Below are 26,015 nucleotides of genomic sequence, written 5' to 3' on the forward strand. Positions count from 1 at the left end.
CTGCTTTTTATTAGCGCTGATTTGCAAGGAATGCAAGAACAGCTAGATAGCGAAAACACCTACTGTACACTAGTTTAGCTTGCTAACGCAAGAGCATAGGTAGAATGTGTGATGATTTAGCCTTGTTTATTGGCAATGGGGCTAACGTTATTTCATGTTCCTGATTGTGTTTCATTCAAATAAATAACCCGTGTTGTCATGTAATTCTACAATTCAAGATGCATGTTTGTCTAGATTTTTTAGCAAGATAAAGCTAACTGAAGCTGAGTTGAATCACGATAGTTTGTTTGCTAAGCTGTAGTGCTAACTTTACCCACCTAAGGCGATCCTGTTTGCTTCGACAACGGAAGTGGAAACAACTAACGTAATCATTTCAAATGATATTTAGTCAATCTGTTTAAAACATTGTTGTGTAGACACAATAGATTTATTTGTACGTTTGTATTCGTTGTTTCAGTGAGTGCTGTTTGGCGTGAGTTGATGAAGAAAGTGTTTATCCGTCTCTTCATAAACGGAGTGACTAAGTTCAGTTGAGTTCTGGATTTTAATAAGTATTATCAATCTTCAGATTGGGAGAGAAAACCAGTCTTCTGACCATAAATGACAACACCAAGCTTAGGTCTCAACCTGGGGGGTATTCGTCGTAGCTCGCTAAGCGGTTTAGCGAGCTAATTTTCAGGCTAAGATAAAAAAAGAAACGCCCCTCTTTTTGGTTCGTGGAAGCAACTTTCGATAAATCACCATAGTAACATCAATTAGCACTAACCTGCTCCAGAGCAGGCTAACGTAAGTGTAGCTGGATAAGCTTGCCACACACCCGGAAAATAACATGGCAGCTCCCTTTTTGAGAGACCCAGTTGACCAAGGAGCTATATTTTAGTTTGATTAGCTTTCCATACCAATAGAGTTCTTCGCGATTGCCAAGATCCTTTATTTCACACGGATGAGTTCTTGTTTGAGCGATATCGATTCAGCCGACAAGGACTCATTTATTTGCAAGACCTTCTCGGGCCGTACATTGCAAATATCACATGCCGCAGCAAGCTTTATGCTTTATTATGAGCTAATGCTGCTGTATGTGAATATGTAACGCTATGTTTTACGAAATGTCTTACCTGTGCCTGTGCTTTTTATATGTTTCACTGTGGGAGAGTGGGAAACGTCATATCGATTCCTGTTTATGTCTTGACATGTGAAGAAATTGACAATAAAGCTACTTGAAACTTTAACTGTGCTTCTGACCGCATAGCCTTGAGTTTTTTTGCGTCAGGTAGGCTATAGGCTAAATTTTTATACAGTATAGGCGATGCAAAAAACATTGGCAAAGCCGCAGCATGCGTTGCTGTAAGAAAAGTGTACTTGGCGCTTAACCAGCTGATGAATCAATTCATCATATTCCCTGGCCATGTCCCAGTCAATGAAATCAAAGAGGGATTTACACATAGGCCTACATGCATATACACATATATAGTACATGATATAAGCGCAGTAGCCTACATATATCCTCATAATTGTCTATGAATTCGTATCAATTAGATACTCTGGCCTTGTTTTTATCTAGCCTACTTATTCTGAAAGAGTTGAGATCATTATTGGGTGTGCTTTGCCTTCGGCAAGGGCACAACCTTTGTTCTCTCACATATATATTATTATTTTTATTATTCTTTTTGCCCCCCTAAAACTCAGTCAATATTTGGCCTACATAGACAAAGTAGGTGTCAAAAGTTTCGTCTTGGTAGCGATTGAGTTGCTTCTATTGGAATTTACGTTCCGTTGCATGGTTTAGGCTGAAGTTAAGTTTTTGTGGCGAAAAGTGAAGCTAACGGTGGCTAATTTGCTAGCCACAGTCACTGACGTTACTAACGTCACTACGTCACTAACGTCACGAAAACCCGCGTGACTACCTTTGGCAGAACATTCGTTTCGCATCTGTTAACTTGGGGGATAGCTAGGCTAACTATAGCTTTACTGCAAGGCAGCTGCAGAAACGCCACAAGAAAAGAGGCCAGGGTGATAACTATTTACTCATTTTACTTTGTGATATGACACACAATTGTGATGTGTAATGTACAATGTAAGCTGGTATTATTAAGGAAGTACATCTACTTTCGGAAACAGTAGTCTACTATTTCACTGAAGTATTAGCATCATGACATTAGCCTGTGTTGCCCGGGCAACACATACTACAGTGGTCTATGATGTATCTGTTTTCAATAAACATTCCTCACATATACATTTTCGTTGTGTGATTTATTCTGACATTAGTAAACGATTTGTTGGTGAAATTACCATTACCTGTGGTTTCAAACCAGTGTAGCTCACTGCAACGCTGTAGCCTACCCGAGACACTAGTGTGAGTAGCTAACAAAAACTCCTCAGCTGTTCAAGTCAAACGGCGACAGAACATGTTCGGCACTCCCCTTACTCAAAAGTCTTTCAATAGTTGAAACAATCTGACTACTAACCTGAACTTCATTGCCACAGCCTAAACTTTGTCAATCTGTTCATGAAAATAATTAATTTCAGCCTAAACCGTACAACGGAACGTTAAATCGAATTCAACCAACGCAATCGCTACCAAGACGAACACAGCAGTAGTCTAGTACTGTACTGTAGTAGTAGAATTTACCGGGGCAGCTTCTCCACACAGGGCTATATCGCATTTTGCGTTGTTACTGACAATGATCGCTACCAGTGAGCTTTTTATGAATGAGCGATTTTCCACTAAATAAATGTCAAGCTTATTTACGTTTTTGGGGGCATATTTTCAGTTAGCAGATGGTACTGTTTGAATCGCGATTCTATCTTCTGCCGGTAAAGTCGTAGAATAATCTTCAAAGGGGGTTCTTTATTAATGAATGAATGCAATATGAGTAGGCTAAATGCCTGAAAATATCACGAGAAGGGACAACTTAAAAGGACGTTTAAGTCATAGAGATTAGGTCCATTTTTACACCGGTCTTCCAAATGTATTCGTTTTGATTCAGCCTGTCAGCTGCCTCTTGCAGGGGAAATGAGAAGACATCATATTTCATTCTACACTTCACTCGTATTTTGAGTTGTAAATGAGCAGCAAAAAAAAGATGCTTTTAAATCTATGTAATCTTTATAAATAATAAGTAGGCCCGATGCATTTTTATATAAAATATACAGACCCCTGTGCAACCGACGCAAGCAAGCACACCCTACAATTTCCCCAGAAATTGTATCCTCTCTAGTTTTCGCTAGCAAGATCTCATTCGATTATTAATTTCCATTAAGCCTATACCAGCAGGCACATTTAAAGAAATGTGATCTGATTGATTGGGGTAATGAGGCACTTAAGATGAGCCTATACATTTCCCCAAAACTTTCTCATTTAGCTTATCGGCAATTTTTTGCCAAGCTGCTTGTCTTGCTCTGGCAGCGGTGGCGGTGTTTGACTTGGCCATGATAATATGCTTATTGTCTTCGTAGAGACTCATTATAATAGTTTGCTCGGATGGCGAGAATAGCCTATCACCGCTCTCTCTTCTGTCTTTTCTGCCATCATACCGTTAGAAAATCACGGTTTTGGTGATCGACCTTTCCTGCCTTTTGAAGTAGGACGTGCACGTGCAATTTCACTGATAAGTTTAGCCTGACTGAAATTAACCACATGATTTGGATGCGGATCAGCCGTTGACGAACCGATATTTGCTGTTCTCACTCATCTCGCTAATGTTAACGGGCTAAAGGGACAATTGATTAACTTAGCTTCAACCCTTACGACGAACGGGGCCCAGCTGGTCTCTCTCCGCTCTGAAAGCCAGAGGACCATCTTTTATAGGGCACAAGAATGTAAACATAGATAGTGACAGTCAGGCAGTAATGACGTTACAACAGTCTCAGAGAAAGAGATTCACTGCTCCCAACACATGAAAACTCTCACACTAGAGTGTTCATAGTTGGAGCTCTCCTTGTAGTCATGACAAGGGACGTTTAGCCAGTACTTTCTCCTGACCCCGAACATCTATTAACCTGACACATAGACACAATATACTCTTATTAAGAGCAAGCTTACATGAGAACGTACTAACTAGTATCCAATGACTAGTTCTATTGATTAGTGAATAATGTAAGTACACAGGAAATCCCAATTTCTTCCACAGAGTGCGTCTTTGCTCCGCAGCTTCACTCTTTGTAAACCAACCAACCAATCAGTGCGCAGCTCATCTATATATTCATGAGCATACCATAAAAGTAGAAAACTTAGCGTTTTCTCCTGGGAAAATTTCACTGGATGTATCAGGGGGCATAGAACAGCACCCGGGCTATTTTTAGCCCAACCAATGTTACATAAACTATTCGGAGACCTTAAAGAACAGTGTGAAATACCCCAAAAACCCAGTCAATCACCCCTTTAACATTCAAAATGGCAGAGAATCTATATAACTGGGTATGACGTCAGAGTGCGTTGAACTCGTCTTGATCCAGGGAATCCAACGATACCTCATTTTGGAAAATGCGGCATATGGTTCAAAAGTAACGTGTAAACATACCTTCAACTTTGACCCATTGGTGGCGCTAGAGGGATCGAATGGGAGTCCTAAAGAGAGTGTGCCAAATTTCACAACTTCTGACCATGCGGTTCTAGGGGCTGCCATAGACTCCCATGGCAGAAGAAGATGTATAACTAGAGAGGGTACAATTTCTGGGGAAATTGTAGGGTGTGCTTGCTTGCGGCGGTTGCAGATGGATCCGTTCATTATGAAACAAGACGAACCCCCTTTGAAACAAGCTATTCTAACAACGTTGTCACCGGCAGTATTTTTCAGATGGAATCGTGATTCAAACAGTACCATCTGTTAACTGAAAATATGCCCCCAAACACGTAAATAAGCTTGATATTTATTTAGGGGGAAATGGCTCATTCAAAAGAAGTTTGCTGCAAGCGGTCATTGTCAGTAACAAAGACAAAAGCGACCATTTGGTCTCAGTCTAGAGCCCTGCATGGAGAAGCTGAATTGTGCTACGAGCAAGCTAGCCTAGCTGCTGTTGCTAGCCAAACTTCACTGAATGTGCCGGAAATTAAAAACGTTTCTTTTGACAAAGTTTAGGCTGTGGCATTGAAGACAGCGATGCACCACACAAGCTTGAGTTTAAATACATTATTTAATGTGAAATTACTTACTGTACATGCAAGTCTTGAATTGCTTAAATGTATGATGCTGCTAGTACACCTAGGCACGATACGATACTTACTGTGCAACAGTCTCTTACTAGCACATCTATGCACGTCGTATCTATGCGTCGTTGCTAACATGTGCTGACGCTAGTACAAAGTTCCCTTTGTGCACACAAGGCACTTTTTGCCACAAAAACGTTGTATCCTCCCCAGACCCCCACCCCTCGGATTGAGGCAACGGCCCCGGTGGATGTAGGTGCATTTCCGATTTGCTACCTGACTCGTCCGGTCGTTTTTATTCTATTAAAAATCCTGTACAGCAAATTCCATGATTTGCTTCTCAGTACAGTATATACGTGTGAAATGAGTTCCTGAAAGCATGTGCAAAGCGCGAAAACTTTGTCGCACTGAAAAGTGGAGTTAGACCGTAGAACAGTTTCTCTTCCGTCTTCAGATCAGGTTTTAATGGGCGGAGCCAAAAAATTACCTATCTACGTCATTTTGACCCATCTACGTCAAATCACTGAATGGCTCATCCTGCAGTACTGTTATTGTAGCCTACATCAGCTAGCTAGCTAGCTTCAGGATGTCTTCCTCCACCCGCAACTGCATCTTACCTGGAGGCAAGAACTTCAGCTGCAACGCTATTTAATTTCCATAGTAATGAGGAAAGGAAAAATAGGTGGATTGATTTTGTGAAGAGCCACGCTGATGGAAAGCTTCGCATCAACTCCAACAGCCGCCTCTGCAGTGACAATTTTACGGCGGATAGTTTTAACATGGACCAGAGAGGGACGGGGTTCATGGACACACGGCTTCTCTTGCAGCGCGGAGCCGTACCGAGCATCGCCCTCCTGGCCGTTCCTCCTCCGGTCGCACCTGGACCATCCACCGCCGCCAGCAGTTCATCACTCAGTTCTGTGTGCTTGTTATAATTATTCTAGATAACTTTTCCAGAGGTATATCTGCTATGAGAAAGTGAAAACCGCTAGCTTGATATTACTCGGTGTATAATGATGGTATTTTGGTGAAATGGTAGCCTAGCTAATGTGCTAGAAGTAGTTTGAGAGCTCACTGTCTGCTGTCTCTGGTGTCCATTTTTACTCCAGTGTTACAGCTCAGGGGAACAAGCTTAATTTATATGCATCTGTATGTTTCACTCATTGAACAAATAATCTGGGTCGTAGGTACTTGAGACAGGCGGCGCCTTCCAGTGGGGGGGCGGAGCTTCAGCGACTTCAGGCGACACGCCCCCCCCAGTCTCAAGCAGAGAAGACTGCTGATTTTCTCACGATTTCAAAGCCTAATTTAACATACTTGTCTGTGTTTTTTTTCATTCGAACTTGGATGGGTAGTTAACAACACATTCTTCTGTGGTGTGATGAAACTCGTTTTCAATTCCACTTTACAGGATCTTTAAATGAGAAAACGGGACACAATTTTCCCTCATCTGTCCATAACTTGTTAGTGCTGCAAACGGGAGAAAAATGCCCGTGCAAGCTAGCTAACTAGCTAGATCGAAGGGAACACTCAGAATGTACTACCTACTTCACTTTAAAATGGGCAATTCTGTCATTTAACCCTCGTGCTGCCTTCGGGTCACATGACCCAAAGGTTCATAACGAACCACCGTTGTGTTTACCCAATTTTACCCAATACAAAAACAAATAAAAATAATTTTCTTTTAACCATTGCAATGTGGGGGGTCTGAGACAGCCCGACAGTTAAAAGAAAATGCTTCACTTTGTTTTTGTAGGAGGTAAATTTGTCGCAATACGACGGTGGGTCACAATGACTGATGGGTCAGAATGACCCGAAGATAACACAAGGGTTAAGAGACTTTCGTGAACAGGTTGACAAAGTTTATGCTGTCGCATTGAAGTTCAGGTTAGTAGTCAGATAGTTTCACCAATTGAAAGACTTTTGATTTAAGTAAGGGTAGTGCCGAACATGTTCTGTCGCCGTTTGGCTTCCTTAACAGCTGTGGAGTTGTTGTTTTTTCTACTGTGTCTTGCCAGGGAATGTCTAATATGGTAGACGGGCTCTGGTCCCGCCTACAGCGTTGCAGTGAGCTACACTGGTTTGAAACCACAGTTAATGATAATTTCACCAACAAATCGTTAATTTGTAATCTAATGTCATAATAAAACCTACAAGGAAAATGTATTTGTGAGGAATGTTTATTTTAACGATTGAAAACAGATGCATCACAGACCGCTGTCGTATGTGTCGCCCGGGCAACAGAGGCTAATGTTATGATGCTAATGCTTCAGTGAAATAGTAGACTACTGTTTCTGAAAGTAGATGTACTTCCTTAATAATATCAGCTCATATTGTACATTACACTGCACATATGTTTCATATCACAAGGTAAAATTAGTAAATAGTTATCACCCTGGCCTCTTTGCTTGTGGGGTTTCTGCAGCTGCCTGGCAGTAAATCTATAGTTAGCCTAGCTATCTCCCAGAAGTTAAGGAGCTGCTAAACTAATGTTCTGCTACAGGTAGTCAAGCATGTTTTCGTGACATTGGCTAGCAAGTTAGCCACCATTAGCTTCACTTTTCGTCACAAAAACATAATTTAAACTTAGACCGTGCAATGGAACGTAAATAAAAATACAAGCAACGCAATCGCTACCAAGACGAACCTTTTGACACTGACGTTGTCTATGTAGTCCAAATATTGAGGGATCCTTAGGGGTGGGAAAATAAATAATAACTAGAAAGTTCATTTCTTGCTGAAAATGCGTTGGAATGCTTAAAGCTGAAATGAATTTTTAAAAATTGCTGAAAAAACAGAAATGAGAATACCCGCAAACTGAAAGCTGAAATGAATTTTAAAAATGTGTGAGTCACACAAAAGAGGCAGAGGAAGCTGAACTGCATCATCTAACAATGGTAAGAGCTTAAATACAATGCGGGAGAAGCTGAAAGCTGAACTGTTAAACTGTAGAAGAAGTAGAATATTAGTTTTAGTAGCTGAAATTATAGTTGGGATAGTAATAGCAGTAGCAGATACAGTAGTATCAGTGGCGTAGTGGAATGAAACATTTACATTTAGTCATTTAGCAGACGCTCTTATCCAGAGCGACTTACAGTAAGTACAGGGACATTCCCCCTGAAGCAAGTAGGGTGAAGTGCCTTGCCCAAGGACACAACGTCATTTTGCATGGCTGGGAATCGAACTGGCAACCTTCTGATTAATAGCCCAATTCCCTAACCGCTCAGCCATCTGACTAGCCTTGACATACTCATAATTCTAGTCAGAATATGAGTCTGATACCGCTCCGTTGGGCTGTGAGTTAGGGCTGTCAACGAATATTCTATATTCGAATATATATTCGAATAGTGGTTAATAACAGAAATTCGAATGTAAAAAATAATATTCGAATGTAAAAAAAGTTACAAAAATAAAACACAACCGCGGCAGCAGCACTGCGTCTGTCTGCTTTGCGGGTGGGCGCGCGCCTCAGCGTCACTGCTGACAGTTGACTTGCGTGGAAGATGGCAGAAAGTGCAGAACCCAGCTTGACCGCAGCAGAGAAAGTGATTGTAACCCCAAAAAATGTAAAGAGTGATGTCTGGAAATATTTCGGATTTTGGTCAGTTTATGGTAAACTTGTTGAGCCTACAGCTAAAATAGTGTGTAAGCTATGTAAGCTAGAGTTAGCTTACCATTCAACAACTAGAAACTTGAGACTACATCTCCATGTTTACCACAGCACAGCTCGCTCGGAGCGTTCAATGTCGGTTCTATACTGTAAAACTTCAATTAATTTGATAATATTTGTTTCAAACACTGAATGAAGCCTGCCATATTTGGGACAAGAATCGCGACCTTAAATTGCTTGCACAAAACTCTTGATCAGAACTCAGCATTTGTTTATTGTTGTCGTGCATTTTACACCGCTATGCGCAGAGAGCGCGATGGTGCGGGAGAGAGAGAGAGAGAGAAAGAAAGAGTGCGTGTGCGAGCGAGAGGCCAAGGTCTGCGGTCTTGACCATTAGTTAATTTACTTATTTTTGTGTAGGTTATATGTTGTTAAATATGTGTAAACTTAAATAAATTAGGCCTACCTACAGTATACAAGTAGTTGTATCTCGTTGTATTAATTTGTCCTGTTATTGACGTGCCTAATGGGCAACCAGAAATTCGAATATATTCGAAAATATGTGTTTTTTTTTTTTAAAGGAATATTCGAACGTCATTTTTGAGCAATTTTGACAGCCCTACTGTGAGTATGGGGCGCGTTTCAACCGAACCCGGACAAAAAAATGCCTCTTCGCTCAATCGGATAGACCTACAACCAATCAGAGCAATGTAGTATGTGACGAATCCCGTAGGAAAGATGGCAAAAACATATTTTTGATTGACAAATGCCTTGATCGCGTTTCTCTGTTCCTCTTTCAAAATTAATGCGCTGTCGATGTCTATTTTAAAATAACGGGAATAAACTATATTAACATTTCATGTATGTGTGACAACCATTTGCTAAACTTGCTACAACAGGGCAGGCAACTCAAGCCATTTCTTTCAGCTCCAGGTAAATCGGCTATCGGCCAATGTGAACTTTTGTGCTCGTGCCCTGTTAGTATCCGCGAGCACATTTGCAGGCAACTTTTATTGACGTAAGCAAATAAATGGGGTGCTAGTTTACCCACTTCGGATTGGTTTCAAACTTAGCAAAAATCAGGAAAAATTATTCTATTAAAAAGCTAGTAGTATGAGCCAGGTTCGAGAATCGAACAAAAATGATTGGGGGAGATAGTTTTGTAAATGTTGACTGGAGTTAATAGAATAAAAACGACCGGAAGAGTCGGAAGTCAAACACGAAATACAATACCACCTACATCCAACGGGGCCGTTGCTTCAAGCCGAGGGGCGAGGGATGGGGGCTTGGTTTTTCCCCAACCGAGCAACCCCAGACCGAACTTCCCGACCAAAAATGTTGTGGGCAGGGCTAAGTTCGGCTGGCACCCAGGCTACCATCTGACCCTATCATGATCATGTTTAATTTAGCATGTTTTTTTTGTTATGAAAAGTCCATTAAAAGCATTTCCACATGGGAAAAAAGTACTTGGTATGTGGTAGTACTGGTTCAGTAAAAACATTCCTTTGGAGTGTGTCTGAAATATGTAATGCCATGTATGGAAGTTTCTTTATTCAATTGGCAATGCATTTTTCTAAATGGCAATTCAATGTGCAAAGTGGCAAAGCAATCCGCAATTCAAAGGGGAAGCAGTTGTCAAATGGCAATTCAGTATGCAAATGACAATGCAATCCTCAATTCAGTTTGAATTATTTTGTATAAAGTTTTCAATTAAAGCGTTTGAATGATTGCATTTCATATTTCCATGTTTTTTTTTTTTACTCTTTATTTAAATTATAATGCATTTTTCAGATGGCAATTCAATGTGGCAGCGAAACAGCGCCCCCAGTCCACTGCATTATCATTTACTTGTCACCATGCTCTTTTTGCACCAAAAATTCAAATGGAAATGCAATCTGTATGTGACTCGTCAAGGCGGGTCTTCAGTTACGACGTCTCTTCCTCGTTCAGTGACTTGGATAACATTGAACAGTCGGCACTTCACTTCGGCCACGCCGATTTTGTTATTCTCAAGCAAGGGGCAACAACTCTATATCCTGGATACAGGTGCTGCCATCTTGCGCTGGTGATTTAATTTGAAGCCGGAGTTTGCACAGTAGTGATCGGGTGGTTGAGCCACGGTATCGAAGTCCCGATTGACACTAGCCCGACCCAATCGCAAGCACACACACTAACCCTTTTTTCATCAAATAACTAATTAAAAAGAAACTGATCAGAAAAAATACATAAAATTGACACGCACTTAGATTTTTTCGTTTGGCTCATGTCCCATCCGCTAACATGGAGGGGGCGGGACTTATGACCTATACTGCAGCCAGCCACCAGGGGTCAATCGAGATGCTTTGGCTTCACTTTTGAGGGGCTGTTACTGTGTCCATTGTTTTTACAGTCTATGGCTGTTTATCACTCCGAAGAACGCTCTTATCCAGAGCGACTTACAGTAAGTACAGGGACATTCTCCCCGAGGCAAGTAGGGTGAAGTGCCTTGCCCAAGGACACAACGTCATTTTGGACAGCCAGAATCGAACTGGCAACCTTCAGATTACTTGCCCGACTCCCTCAGCGCTCAGCCATCTGACTCCCCCATTCATCAATCACCACCATCCAAGACTTAGGGGGTTCTTAAACTCAGTACTGCATAGAACTGCTAGAAGTGCATAAATATGCCTTCTGGACAATTTTTGTAGCCACAAAAAAATACATCTGCCATATAAATTAGCACTGATGAAAGACACTGCATATTAGAACATTTGCACATACCATTATTCCTCAAATATACAATACACAATGAAGTTTCTGGTTTCAAAAAAGGCAAATGTGAAGATACTGGTTTCCAAAAAAACATATTAGCTTACCATGTGCTGACTAAAGGTCCTGTGCAGACATTCAGTAATATCTTTATATCTTATTTTATATTAAATTTTTTACATTGTATAGTAGTGGTTAGAATTATTTAGATACTGTTGTCACTGTTCATTAATGCTCAATATTTAGGCTACCCATTTTAGGCAACATGTGCCTCACTAGTTCAACAGATATGTTTTCCTCTGAAGGCACGTGCAGCATATCAGACAGCCACATATGCAGTGGCCATGTTCCACTACTTGATTTACTAGAGTGAAGTTATCTATGCTAAACAAACACGTAATTGTTTGCACAACAGTTTTGGTAACAACTAAAGCAAGGATAATGTGTTATTTCTGAGGGAATTTTTAAGCCTGACCATATTTAAAATCAAGTGCATGTGGTTGACTATTAATGAGTTCATCTGTTATAATATGCATGTGTATTATTCCCAATGATGCATGTTAAGCAAATATAAAAACACATGGGGTCAAATGATTAACAGTGTGTACTCACACAAGGACATCTGAAACTGTAGAGATACATTACTGACACTTATACTATAAATGCACAGCATATCACAAATGTTTACTATGATCCATAAATGTGTATTCGAGTTATAAATGTGGATAAAAACATATGAATAAATGTTTTCACATTTGCATTAATCTGGGAAATATGCTTATGTTTACATAATCGTGGAACATATTTTCAGCATGTGACAAGACAAAACATTGGCATGCATAACTCCCAAGCCACCCTAGCTTCTCAGCTTGAAGCACAGACCCCGATGGAGCTTGGTGGTATTGCATTTCCGTTTTGGCATCTAGCTGGTTTCGGTCACTTTTTGTCTCTAATCATGACAGGAATCGCTGTGTGTATGTTTGTTCGTGTGTGCGTCCGTGTTAGTTTCCTACATTTATCTGGAGAACAGGGCATTCTGCAAAGTTCTAAATTTCGCAGGTATCCTTTTTGTAATCCAACGGAATGCAGCCGCGATTGATATTGTTTGGATCAGCATGTTGACATTTTTTAAAGCAATCCCCATCTTTCATGTGCCTCCATGGACATCATAGGAACTCATCCCAGCCCCTTCACTCTGATTGGTCCCAGCCCCTTCATTCTAATAGGTCCTCTGGTCATCCTTTGCACCATATGCTTCACTTGCGCGTGTACTAGGAGGCTGTATCGGAGGCTGTATGATAACTTGAGTGAATTTTGTTTTGTTAATTAATTCATTCGTTTGCAGGTATGGTTTTTGAAAAATGCTATAAAAGTGAATGAAACATCCAAATTCAATGAAAGTAGTTAAATGATAATTTATTTAACTTGTGAAGAGCATTGTACGGTACCATACACGTTCTTTTTGGTTTGAAATGTTTTGGTTGAAGGAAACCCAAATTTCTGATATGGAAATAATTAGAAAATGGGTCAAAGCAACCCAAGGACAACAGAAGGGGTTAAGGGGAGACACCCCAGTGAATAGGGATAACATATCAACATGACACTACATACATTTATATTTAGTCATTTAGCAGACGCTCTTATCCAGAGCGACTTACAGTAAGTACAGGGACATTCCCCCGAGGCAAGTAGGGTGAAGTGCCTTGCCCAAGGACACAACGTCAGTTGGCATGACCGGGAATCGAACTGGCAACCTTCAGATTACTAGCCCGATTCTCTCACCGCTCAGCCACCTGACTCCCCCTCATATGTACACGCTACGTGTACATAAAAGTACACGTAGCGAAATAACGCAACGCTAATGCAGTCTGTGGGACTGTGAGCGCACAGCTTCGATGTGTCGCATTGGCAACATACGACTCAAGAAGTTGGCAAAGATAAGTAATTCCCTCTGCTGAGAATCTATATCTTTCATAAAGATAGTCATCAGGGAATGCCAAAGGGTTTTGTCGGTCTCTAAATGTTCTGGCTCTTCTGAGCGCCCCTCTCACTATCCGCGCACCAAGCTCCACAGGATCTTCTATGAACGGTGACGCCATTATCCTCAAGAATGAGTTAGTAGGCGGGGCTTTTATACCGGTTGATCTCTGATCTCCAACTTAACCTGCTCCCGACCAGATTAGGCGTTCAGCATGTGTTACCATGGCGATCTACCCCGATAACAAGTGATCCACCGTTGTGATACAGAAAACCCTGGGTTGAACCTGAAGTTACCTCGTTAACGCCAAATCTTGATTTGTAGTACAGGCCCCAGGTGTGTGTGTGGTTCCTCCCCTGCTGGTTCGTCATTGTGGTTGTTTCCTGTCACTAATTGTTCTATGTCTGTTTGTGCCATCTGTATTAGCCAATCAGCATTTGACTCGTTTCTCCCTGTGTCCCATTTTACTGTATTAATGTTTATTTTTGTTGAGAGGCTAAATTCAAGTAAATAAATTGTTCTGTGTATACTGTATATGTTAGTTTGACAACAACAAATAAACTTAACTAACGTAGTTAGTATACCTTTAAACAGCTTATTTTAGAGTTACTCCCCCCCCCCTCCCTTTGGACAACTACATTAACATTTCACTTGTCCATGCACAAAAGTAAATTGTCCGGGTAAAGATTTATCATTTTATATATATTTTACTTTTGTGTTGACCTTAGCTAGCTAGCGTCGGCAGCTGTGTACTTAGCAAGCATTAGCAGCATTTGTATCAGTTAAATGTGCGTAGGTAAATATCAGCTAATATTTAACTGTAAAGTAGCCTATAGACCTTTTAGAGGATCCCTTGGTAAATCAGCCTCTGCCGGGTAGAAAGGGAAATTGTAGAAAAAATAAGGCACCAAAAGGTTAACACCAACATTTAGTGGCAAAATCCATTGTTATGTCTAAAAATTTAAATAATTTAATTAGTGCTCATTTAGAAATGAGCAATAAATTATAGCTGCACGGTCTGTAGAGATCTTGGGACGAAGCCACTTTTTTGTGTTTTGCTAATGCAGAATTTGGTAAAATAAAATTGGTAAAATAGACGTAATGAGTGGCACATAACGTGAAGTAACATGGCATTTTATTTTGTTTGAGTTTTAACTTGTCCAGTGGGGCAAGTCAATTTCTCTTCCACTTGTCCTACAGAATAATCCACTTGTCCCGGACAAGCGGACAAGCCTTAACCTTTTAAGGAGTGAGTTCTAAATATTACCGACGCTTCTACCAGAGTGAGTTATTTTTCCAAAACTGAAGCTAGCTAGTTTTAGTTAGCTTCCGTTACCTAGCAACCTAGCATAATACTCGTAGCAATGCTACTACCTGCTAGTGTTACTTGTTAGCCTCCTAATAGTACATTTTGAAGCCATACTATAGCGTTTGTCATATAGTTTTTGTCTATCGGAAAATAGTCGGTTGGAATGTTCAGAATCACACGTGTGACGGTACTCTGTGGGGCCCGCTTTTGAACGATCACATATGTGTGACGCTACTCTTTAACGGGTTAAAGGCCATATGGCAGGTTAAACACTACTGTTCATTAATGGGTACATGAAGCACTCAAGATATGTATATCATTTAAAATATCTCCAAATGGTGTCTCCAATTGGTGTTAAAGACCAGTTTTTGTCGTTTTTGGTGTTAGCATTAGCATATTAGCGCAATTCGGCGATGACGTCACGTTGGGGAGTCCTGGAGGAGAGTAGCCTCAGCCTAGTACTAGAACTATGGCGACTGACTGGGATGAAGAAGAGGTGGCAAAAACACTAATGTGTATGATGGCCCGCAGCCGTATAATTTTGAACCAAGTAGACATGAGAGGGCAAATGAGGAATTGCCGAGACCTGATGGCCGTCAAAGCCAATTAAATGGATGGTCCGAGGAGAATGAGTGGAGAGTTGGTGAAGTGTGGGAGTCAGTTGGCTGAGCGGTGAGGGAGTCGGGCTAGTAATCCGAAGGTTGCCAGTTCGATTCCCGGTCATGCAAACTGACGTTGTGTCCTTGGGCAAGGCACTTCACCCTACTTGCCTCGGGGGAATGTCCCTGTACTTACTGTAAGTCGCTCTGGATAAGAGCGTCTGCTAAATGACTAAATGTAAATGTAAGTGTCCTGGTGAGTTGCTATCATTTAGCAATGCAGCAACGAGCTCTGGAGCTAGTCTACGAACAGCAGTGCACATATACAAAAAAGATTTTACTGTCAGTGAATAGCACTGAGTGAAAGTCAACGTTTTTCTAGTGACAGAGATTATTCAGGGCCTGACATTAACTTTTTGAGGCACTTGTCCTTTGGACAAGTAGCCTACATTTACGTTTAACTTTTCCATGCACAAAAGTCACGTCCGGGTAAAGATTGTGCCTTTGACCAACGAAGATGAGCTGTAATATTATACAAATGATAACAATTGAGGTGTTAGTTGTTAGTTGTTACATTAAACATTTACACAATTTCTGCAGAATAAACACTTTCTGTTAGGTACTGTATTGCAGCTTGGTCCCAATATCTCTACAGACCGTGCAGCTAATTTAATGCTCAACACTTGAAAGGGGGCTTACTTGAAAGAGGAATTATTTACTGCGTCTTCTCAGTTACACTATAAGGGCTTGTAAATACTGTGACTTGCTAAAGTAGGCAAATGGCTAGTAGAACATAACATTTCATAATCATTTCAGTCAATCAAACAGCTGCAAGACCCAGTGAAATGTTATATACAGCTAGCAAATTAACGTTAGCTAGCATCGCTAACAACATTGGCTAACTCAAAGTCGGTAGGCTATCCTCAGTATTTGCAAGCTGGCCAGTGCAAGTAACATGGCATTTTATTTTGTTTGAGTTTAAACTTGTCCAGTGGGGCAAGTACATTTCTCTTCCACTTGCCTTACAAAAAAATCCACTTGTCCCGGACAATCATGTCGTTAGCTGTGGTTCAGATAAGTAGACTAGTACTACCGGTAAACTGATCTAGAAATAGAAGACATCATGCTAGCTATGGGCTATCTATGGACTAACTTGCCAGTCCCACCTGTTAAATCCCCCCAAGATCATCCCTAATTAATTTTTTTCCCTGACGTTGTAAACACATTTCCGATTAAAAGTCCAACGTTTTGATAGTACTAGCAGAGACCATATTAGACATTCTCTGGTACTAGCCTAGTGTTTATTTCTAATCGATTTCAATGGTCTCTAAACGGGCTTTGGTCGGTCGTCTCCCCAACGTGATGTCATGCAATGCATTGTGGGGGAAAGAAGAATCATTGCAAAAAGTAGCTACTTTTTCGTATTATATTCCGTTTTGTGAAACCCGACAACATCAATTACAATGGCTAACAGTTTAAATGTATTACCAACAAGCAAATAGTGCAAATTCGTTGGAAAAAAAACCCCCTGCCATATGGCCTTTAATGTCGAGCCCTGATCCTGGAAAGTGTTACAGGGTCAACGACAACACTGAACGAGCCAGTTAAAGTTCTATATGAAGTGACAATCAAACCCCGTGAACTGAGCACACAATACAACATGAGGCCGGCTAATTATCTAAAACAAAAATATCTTACAAAAGTTTGTCAGCCCCAACATGGCATTTAAACAATTCAGCTTACGTACCTTTATTTTACATTGCGTTGCAATACAATACATTCCAACTATTTCACTTTTCATTCATGTTTACAAATGCCATAACAGAATAAAAAATACCCCATGATATTATATCAGTCTCAATGTAAATCCTTGCAATGGCAGTTAATAAGTTAAATTCAGACCAAGCTCCTCATCCTATCCTGACCGGGCGATCTCTGGCAAAAGGACCATTCTTTACCATTCTCTGGGCATAGGCTAATAGCACAACAATGCATACAGACTTTCCAACATTGACAAGATGCTGTTTCTGCTTTGTAACAGCTTGTTGTGTTTTCAGTAGTTGTTTTAGTGTGGTGTGGGGTGAGCATGAGTGAAGAGATAAGGGAGAATGTGGAGGAGACAATGTGCCTGTTGGACTAGTAGCCTAATCGCTGTACTTTAGCTGAATGACACATTTTTGCCATGGTAAAACGTATGTTCTTGCAATCAGTGAAGATCTGCTGAGCATTATGCCTCATAACATTACACCCCAAAATCACTCAAACCGAGCGTAGTTAAAAGCCATCTAGTGAACTCCATACCTTCGGTCTGGCACTGATGTCTGTCATTGTTGTTGTGCAGGCTGATTTGACTGACGGATAATGATGTACAGACTGCTTGACGATCGAATCACTTTAAGACACAAATAGCCTAATAATTGTAAAATGTTCAATGTTTGCCTTCTGACTAATTCCTGTCACGTATTTTGCATGTGAATTTTGTAATATGTTGGATCAAGGTAGATGCTACTTTGAAAGAAGGCATTGAAAACTCGTGGACAAGGGTTGCGGGATGGGCGGGATCTAGACCAAGGGATCTAGCCCACACGTAAACCATAGTAGAGGTCGACTAACCTAGGCAGAGGTTGCACAAATACAAATGTAATCTGTACGTAAAATAGTAGACTAGGCCAACGTTACGTATCGATTTACAATGGAATAAGCAATCTATAACAACAGTAAAATGCCCTCACAATCAATACCGATGCTGAAACGTTTTATGTATGTATAGTCTGAGTTTGGCACACATTACACAATCGAAATTGCATTATGCACGCCTCTCATGGTGTTCAGGCAATCATTGACGCAGTAACCAATATTTGTGTAGGGTAACAACCAGACACATTCTGTGATTAACTAATACCCTGGTCGAGGGCAAGATATCATAAAACTTAAGGCGTGACAGGCCCAGTGCAATATACCATAGCATTCTGCATGGCACTGCGCCAAATTGTTAACAGGCTATTGACAAAAGAGTGCATATTTTCAAGATGGATAGCATCTTTCTTTACCTGGCAATCCAATTGGATTTTCCGTTTTGTGTCTTCACTTGCTCCAATAGCGAAACACCAAACTAGATTAATCCCTACAAATCCACTACCGCGGCGATGTCTGGAAACATATCCATCAATTGCTTGAGAAAACAAACTCAATCGTTAGAAGAAAAAACACAAACACACTTTCATTCAGGTATACGTTTGCCTTGTGATTAACAGTTTAAAGGGGGTGAATGCTAACAAACGGAAGAAATGTTACGGTAAAAACGCTAGAAGCCGATCCGAGAATATCAATACCGGCGAATGGAACTGTAAATCCATCATTGATTTTTCCTCCACAAAACAGTAGGTGGCAGCAAAATAACACTTCCGCTCCAATTTCAGAAGTAAAGTCCTGACTTTATTTAAGTCTTTAAAGGGGTGATTGACTGGGTTTTTGGGGTATTTCACACTGTTCCTTAAGGTCTCCGAATAGGGTATGTAACATTGGTTGGGCTGAAAATGGCCCGGGTGCTGTTCCATGCGCCCTAATGCAACCCTGTGAAATAGCCTATCATGAAAAAAGCAGTTTTCTCCTTTTATGGTATGCTCATGAATATATAGATGAGCTGCGCGCTGATTGGTTGGTTTACAATGAGTGAAACTACGGAGCAAAGACGCAACACGGCCAACAGCACTCACTGAAACATCGAAGGTGGAGACTTGAAATAAAAACATACAAATAAATCTATTGTGTATGGTGGCCGACATGTGAAAACGCGCTGCAAATTAAGAAAATACATGCAAATAGACAAAAATCAAGCAAATTAAGAAAACATCTTCATTAATTTGACAACACATGCACAGCATTCAGCAAACGCGCTGCAAATACACACAACACAACCAAATACATAAACGCGCTGCAAATACATAAACGCGTTGCAAAAACACAAACCAAAAACGCTGCAGTACATACATGCGTTGCAAAAATGAAAGCACGCAAACCAAAAACGCTGCATCCAGTTTTCATATTCTCTCTCATATTCTCTCTCTCACTCAGTGAGGCCGAAAATCAAACTGTTCCACTTAGCGCTCCCCCTAGAGGCCTGGAGAACTTCCGTTGTGAAAACTGGATGCAGCGTTTTTGGTTTGCGTGCTTTCATTTTTGCAACACGTTTATGTAGGCTACTGCAGCGTTTTTGGTTTGCGTGCTTTCGCTTGTGCAACGCGTTTATGTATTTGCAGCGCGTTTATGTATTTGGTTGTGTTGTGTGTATTTGCAGCACGTTTGCTGAATGCTGCGCATGTGTTGTCAAATTAATGAAGATGTTTTCTTAATTTGCTTGAGTTTTGTCTATTTGCATGTGTTTTCTTAATTTGTAGCGCGTTTGCACATGTCGGCCACCGTAATTGTGTCTACACAACACTGTTTTCAACAGATTGACTAGATATAATTTGAAATGATAACGTTAGTTGTTTCCACTTCTGTTGTCGAAGCAAACAGGATCGACTTTGGTGGGTAACGTTAGCGCTACAGCTTAGCAAACAAACTATCGTGATTCAACTCAGCTTCAGTTAGCTCTGGCTATCCTGCTGAAAAATAGATCTGGACAAACATGCATCTTAAATTGGAGATAATTTACATGATGTATTGATCTTAATCAGCATATGTCAGTTTGCCTCGGTCCCAAAAGACCCTTACTTATCCAGTGAACATACACAATCTATCTGCTGTTTAGTTAATCTCTCGCTATCTGGTGCTTGCGCCTGTCCGAACAGGTCAGCCTGACTGTTCGGAGCAAGTCCCCGAAAGAGCCATTACTCAAATATGTAATGTTCGTATTGTGACCTCTGATGACGATCATTTTGATTTCCTGACTGCTTCATCGCTGATGCTATCTTAGTGTTATGCTTTTAGTGGCCACCTATTTTAAGGTCAACTAGTTCGACCTTATGTCTTACTGTCTAAATCTGCCACATAGGTTAGAGTGGGTGTTTAATGCAGTTTTCGGCCTACCACAAAAGCTAAAGGTATGGGGCATGGTGATGGAAACTGACTACGTGGAAGAAGGAGAAAGTGCACAGACAAGAGCAGATTTCGGGGGTTAATTTTGGGGACAAACCGAAGGAGAGTTGTTCCTGACGTTTAAGTCAGACGGTTATAAGTCAAGAAAACAGGATCCTGGAATTTGTTTATAGATTTGCTTTGGATTCCCGCAAAGATTGCAGATTGTGCTATGACTTGCACTATTGCCTATAGCCTATTTATTATTTTGTGTTTCAAAAGAAGGAGAGGTTAAAGTCCTCTCCGGTACAAAAGGGTTTGAGTCCCTGTTGTGTTTGGAATAAAGAATGTTATAGGCTTGGTTGGTATTGCTTCTGTCTCAAGGGACAGCACTAAGTTACGGTTGATCAAAGCCAATGCAGAGGGTGTTGAAATGCTGTTGGAAAACATGTAGGCCAACACCATTTGCTAGGAATGGTCAATCCAAAATGCATGCTTTAATTGTGGGAATTTGGGCATTATGGACGTGAATGTCCGGAGATGTGTCATCACTGTTGAAATATTTCTGGAAATTGGGGGCGAGCCTTCGCAAACTAGAGTGGTTTGTGACCGGAAGTTGAATGAGTTCCGAACTGGTGACGTATATTGTTTACACAAATACACAGATGAAACACTTGGAGAGAACGTATGTTATATTCTCTTCAGATTCTTATGGATGTTTATCGGTTATGACATTGTTGGTAGAGGAGAGACGCTTGACTTGTTATATTGTTTTACAACTTTGTGTTAACCGTTATATATTTGATGTTAGACTTTACATCGGTCTGATTACCGCCAGAAGGCATTTGTTTTTGAAGACGGAGACAGTCTGTTTTGAAAATGCAAATGTTAATTCTTTGACTGAATTCTCCACTTAAAAAGAGGTGCATGCGCTTGAGCCTTGCGGAAGTTGAAGCTCATTCTGCATGCAGTGGCCCACACCCGTCATGAGTGCAAAAAAAATAAATAAAATAAAATAAACACTAATTTTAAAGAGAATTTGTCGTTGAAAAGAGAAATGTATTGGTTTGAAAACAGATGTGTGTTTCTGTTTCTTTGTCAAACTTAAGAAAATATTGTGAGTTGCCATACTCTTGATTTTGGAAATTATGTACAGACCGATTTTCTATATTATGAGTTTGATTCGATATTGAATAATGCGCTGTTAAATTTCGGTTCTTGGGTCAGATAATTGTTAAAGGCCAGTTTTGCCAACAAAAGCGATATTAATTTGAAGAATTACAATCCCGGGGTTATTGAAACTTTTATAGAAAGTTTTTATGCTTCCAAACGGAAATGTCAGTTTATGTTGTTTAAGGAATATTTTTTGTTTACGTATTGAATTCATCTGGAAATGTTTCGGTTTTGTGTTATGAGAACGAGGTTACAGTAATATTTACATTTGATTTCAACACATGTGCGTAGTAATATCCATTGCCCTAGAATCAATCAAAGGTTTTTATTTTCATAGCTGGGTGTTTTGTGGGAGTTCACAGATGTCACTGTTGTTTAAGGAAATATATTTAAAGGGTTATGAAGACGTGATTAGAAAGGTTGTTTTACACACTTTGATGTGTCAAGAAGGGAACAATGAATATTCTTTGAAGAGGTATATGGGCTAAACATTTTAGGTCAAAATAATGAACTCTTGGGTTTTTAATATAGTTTTGATATGGTATTAGATGTAATTTGGTAAAGAATGGAAAAGATAAGATAACTGCAATATACTTTTATTTGGGTGTTTTATCAGGGCCTGGTACAATGTTTGGGATAAACTGTTAGGCTGTTATGAGTTTGTTTTTATTATGGTATTGGTTCATAAAGAGGGTTATTATAACTTTTGTTTTGAAATAATTTGGGAAGACTCATTACGTCTGATAAATTGTGGTTGTGATGGTTGGAGCTAAGTAGCTTGTTCTGGACTGCAGCCAAAGCAAGTTATGAAGTTCTACCTATCTAACCTATATAGAAATATAGATGGGGTATAAGTTTGGCTATGGCTACATTAAGAACATTTTATGGTCTATGTTTCATGTTGGAATCATACAGATTAAGTTCTGGTTTGGGGTAGTGATGCTAGTTTTCCTCATGTCTTGGAAAAAGAGAGATTTGATTTGGTGAATTTAAATACAGAAAAAATAAAAAGGGAATCTGAAATATAAAGGTATTCATTTGAACTGTTCCTAAAGGGTTTTTTAAAGAAAAGATAATAAGACACTAAAAGATGGGGTAATTTGGTTGTTTTCTAAAATAGTTTTATTCTATACAAATTGGTTGAAAAGTTGGTTGCTCCAGTATAAGCTTGTTAATTAATAAAAGGGAAAATAGTTAAAATATTTACTGATACATCATTGGTGTTATATATGATTTTGGGAAAGATGGAAACATGGGAAGTTTCTTAGTTTCATCTGGGACACAACTTGCTCTATGCAAATGTAGGGCTCACTCTAACAATGAGGATTATTTCACAGGGAGATGCTAGTGCTGACACTAGCTGGAGCAGTTTCAAGATTACCTGCATGCAATGATGAACTAACTAGAATACGTTTTTGATGTTGAAATATGTTTACAGGAAGAGATGACGTTTAGGAATTTATGATGTTCCAAACAGAAAATGACTATGGGGGTTTTATGGTTTTATGACTTTAGCTTCAGTAGTTTGGCGTTGTGGTCGGACTGTGAGGGTTTGATATGATACTGCTGAGTTGGAAATATTGGACTGTATTTATCCCAGAGTGAGAATTTTGTTTGAGTATATTTTACAAGAATTACAGAATACAGCGGACAGATGGAGAAAGGAATGGTGGAATGGAGATTCGAATTTGGACTAATCCACAAGAAAATGCATTTTGGAAAAAGGAAGGATATGAGAATAAATATGGAGGTTGTATGGTCTGCATAAAACACTTATCTTGAGATTTTTCTCAGTTAACACATGGAAAGATCATGCCTCTAAAGTTTGTATGATATCATGTATGCATCATGTTTCCATTATTTTAGCATACAAGAGGATTTGTAATGGATGCATAGTCATTTTGTCAGTGCTTCATATGTGGGACAAGTAATATGAGAAAAGGAATTTAAACACGATAAGCTTCACAGTTAAGGTTAGAGAAACCATTTGAGTATTGATAGATGGATTTTGTAGAGTTCAATTTTGGATAAGTGATACTGTTTTAATGATTGTTGATGGTTGTTAGATGGGAAGAAGTTTTAGACTTCTCAGGCAGATTTGGGCTCAGTGGTCAAGCTTTTGTTAATTCAGATTATTCTTCGATGGGATATTTTCTTTGAGATTATGTAATGATAATGGGTCACACTTGTTTAGTTACCTTTTATCTTTGTGTTGATAGGAGTCAACATTGTGTTAATTGCTTCAATTGAATGAGAGAACGACAAGAAGTCAGTTACCTTTCAGCCAGACGACAAGAAGTCAGTTACCTTTAACTGACTTCTGTGAGAATGTAATTTTTTATCGCTGTGCAACCTTTTGTAGTCTACTTTTGTGTGAGATTCACAGGCAGGTGAAGGAGATATGGTGATGGATTTGAAATGGAAAATCCTGGACGGATCCAGGGTGAAAGGGGTCATTCCAAATTCTCTTGAAATTCAGTGGTGATAATCGAGGGGAGAGCATCGTGTGTCCATGCAGGTCTGTGCAAACGTGCACCTGGTCTGGCGACGGGAGGAGAGGACACGTGTTCTGCGTAGAACCAAGGAAATTTCTGAGCTGTACGCAAAGTGCAGTGTCGTTGAAAGTTGCCGTGAGCAATTTGATCGTCGTTTGCAATTGGTTCAATTAGGCTATCCTGCCTGAAAGAAGATTATCTACAGTCAAATGAAGATGGCAACTATGGATGCACGACCATGGCATTCGTTTCAACTGTTAAGTATGACTGCGCATGTGCAGTTCGGGGCGGGTAGTTTTGTATAATTGAACAATGGCAGTGATGCATGGAGAGAAGTAAAGTGATACATTTGAGACTCAGAGGCTTCTGAGTTCGAGGCACTTTGGCAGGAGAGACTTTGGCTCTTGCAGATGGCATTGACAATGCAATATTCTTAGCCACACTGTTTTCAGAACTTACTGTAGGCGACTGCAAGCACAGAGGTCTACCTATCTTATGTGTAACTGACAATCACTCACTGCTTGATGCTGTTAAGTCCACCAAATCAGTTACTGAGAAGAGACTGCGTCTTGAGATCAGCAATGTCAAAGAACTCATTCAATCTGGAACCATTCAAAACATCATGTGGTCAGCTTCCAAAGAACAGCTCGTTGACTGCTTGACAAAGAAAGGAACATCAGCACTTGTCCTGTTGAGGGCTCTCAAAGAAGGTGTATGGCAACTTAAAGAATGAAGGGACAAGATAACAAATCAAAGAGACTGATGTGATATAAGAATAATGTTGTTTGTTTGGTGAACTAAGTTGTAAACTGAGTTGTTTAATGTTTAATGTTTTCCTTAAGAAAAAGGGGGAGTTTGTTAAGTATGACTGCGCATGTGCAGTTCGGGGCGGGTAGTTTTGTATAATTGAACAATGGCAGTGATGCATGGAGAGAAGTAAAGTGATACATTTGATACTCAACGTTGTCGTCTGTTTGAGTTAACATCGACAACCTGGACTTTGTGGTACAAAGTGAACAACGGGTTTTGTCTTGGGAATGACTATTCTTATTGTGTTTCCACTTTTGTATTTTTTTCAAAGTATGAATAATTCTAATCATACTATGACGACAGATGTAATTACTTCAATTGTTTCACCAGTAACGATACAGATGTTGAAAAGAGATAAGAGGGACGTTACGGGTGACACGGGGTCCGAAATAAAGTTTAATTTTTGGTATAAGTTAGCTACATATTCAGTCAAACACATTTTAGGCGAAGAACACCCACCATGTGTGTATTGCCAGCCACTTAAGGATGTTCCATTGATTATGCCAGCACCATTTAATTCAACTAGTTGTTATGATTTTAATTACGATCGATTTATTATACCCAAAACAGGTGACACTGGGATTATCAAAACAAGATGGGTTGAAAGTGGGTATTTGTCTTTATTCAGGAATTGTCCAGTCTGTCCCACTAATTGTTATCATTACTAGAGTTCTAGTGTCTGGTATCAAATTGCTTCCAGTTTAGGGTGTGCAGCTGTGCGTCCTATGCTTACTGGACCATTTGAGAACGAGGGGACGGAAGAAGTTCTGATTGATTTCGTTATAGTTCCAGGACAGAAGTTTGAATGTTTTGATAAAGTGATACTAATGATATAACGGTGTTTGTAGGGAATTTTGGTGAAGGAAAAGTAAGAGCTGGAATTTGTGGACATACTTGGGTAGTAAATTCAGGCTGTGCGACAATGCAGTTTAGAGATGTTAATGGTACACTACATCTTTGTCAACGTGTTGGGGCCAATGTGTGTGAGGGAAACCTCATTTTCCACCACCTTCTGGTGCATTGTTAGATCCAGGACGTGATATAGCAGATGTATTTTGGTATTGTGGGGACAGAATTAGATCACGTTTACCAGAAGGATGGGTGGGAGTCTGTGCTAAGGTTATGTTG

The 26,015-nt window shown here is 40.0% G+C and overlaps 1 protein-coding gene across 1 annotated transcript in view; it reads right to left on the minus strand.

The window, feature by feature from the left end:
* LOC136965036 (CSC1-like protein 2) overlaps nt 1-18,499 on the minus strand; it is a 76,828-nt gene extending 58,329 nt beyond the window's left edge. Inside the window, exon 1 of the mRNA XM_067259019.1 lies at nt 18,441-18,499. The gene's annotated coding sequence lies outside the window, so the exon portion shown is untranslated. The remainder of the gene's footprint in view (nt 1-18,440) is intronic.
* Nucleotides 18,500-26,015: the final 7,516 nt, after the last annotated feature.

The sequence above is a fragment of the Osmerus mordax genome, chromosome 21 (assembly GCF_038355195.1).
Source record: "Osmerus mordax isolate fOsmMor3 chromosome 21, fOsmMor3.pri, whole genome shotgun sequence".
Classification (NCBI taxonomy): Eukaryota; Metazoa; Chordata; class Actinopteri; order Osmeriformes; family Osmeridae; genus Osmerus; species Osmerus mordax.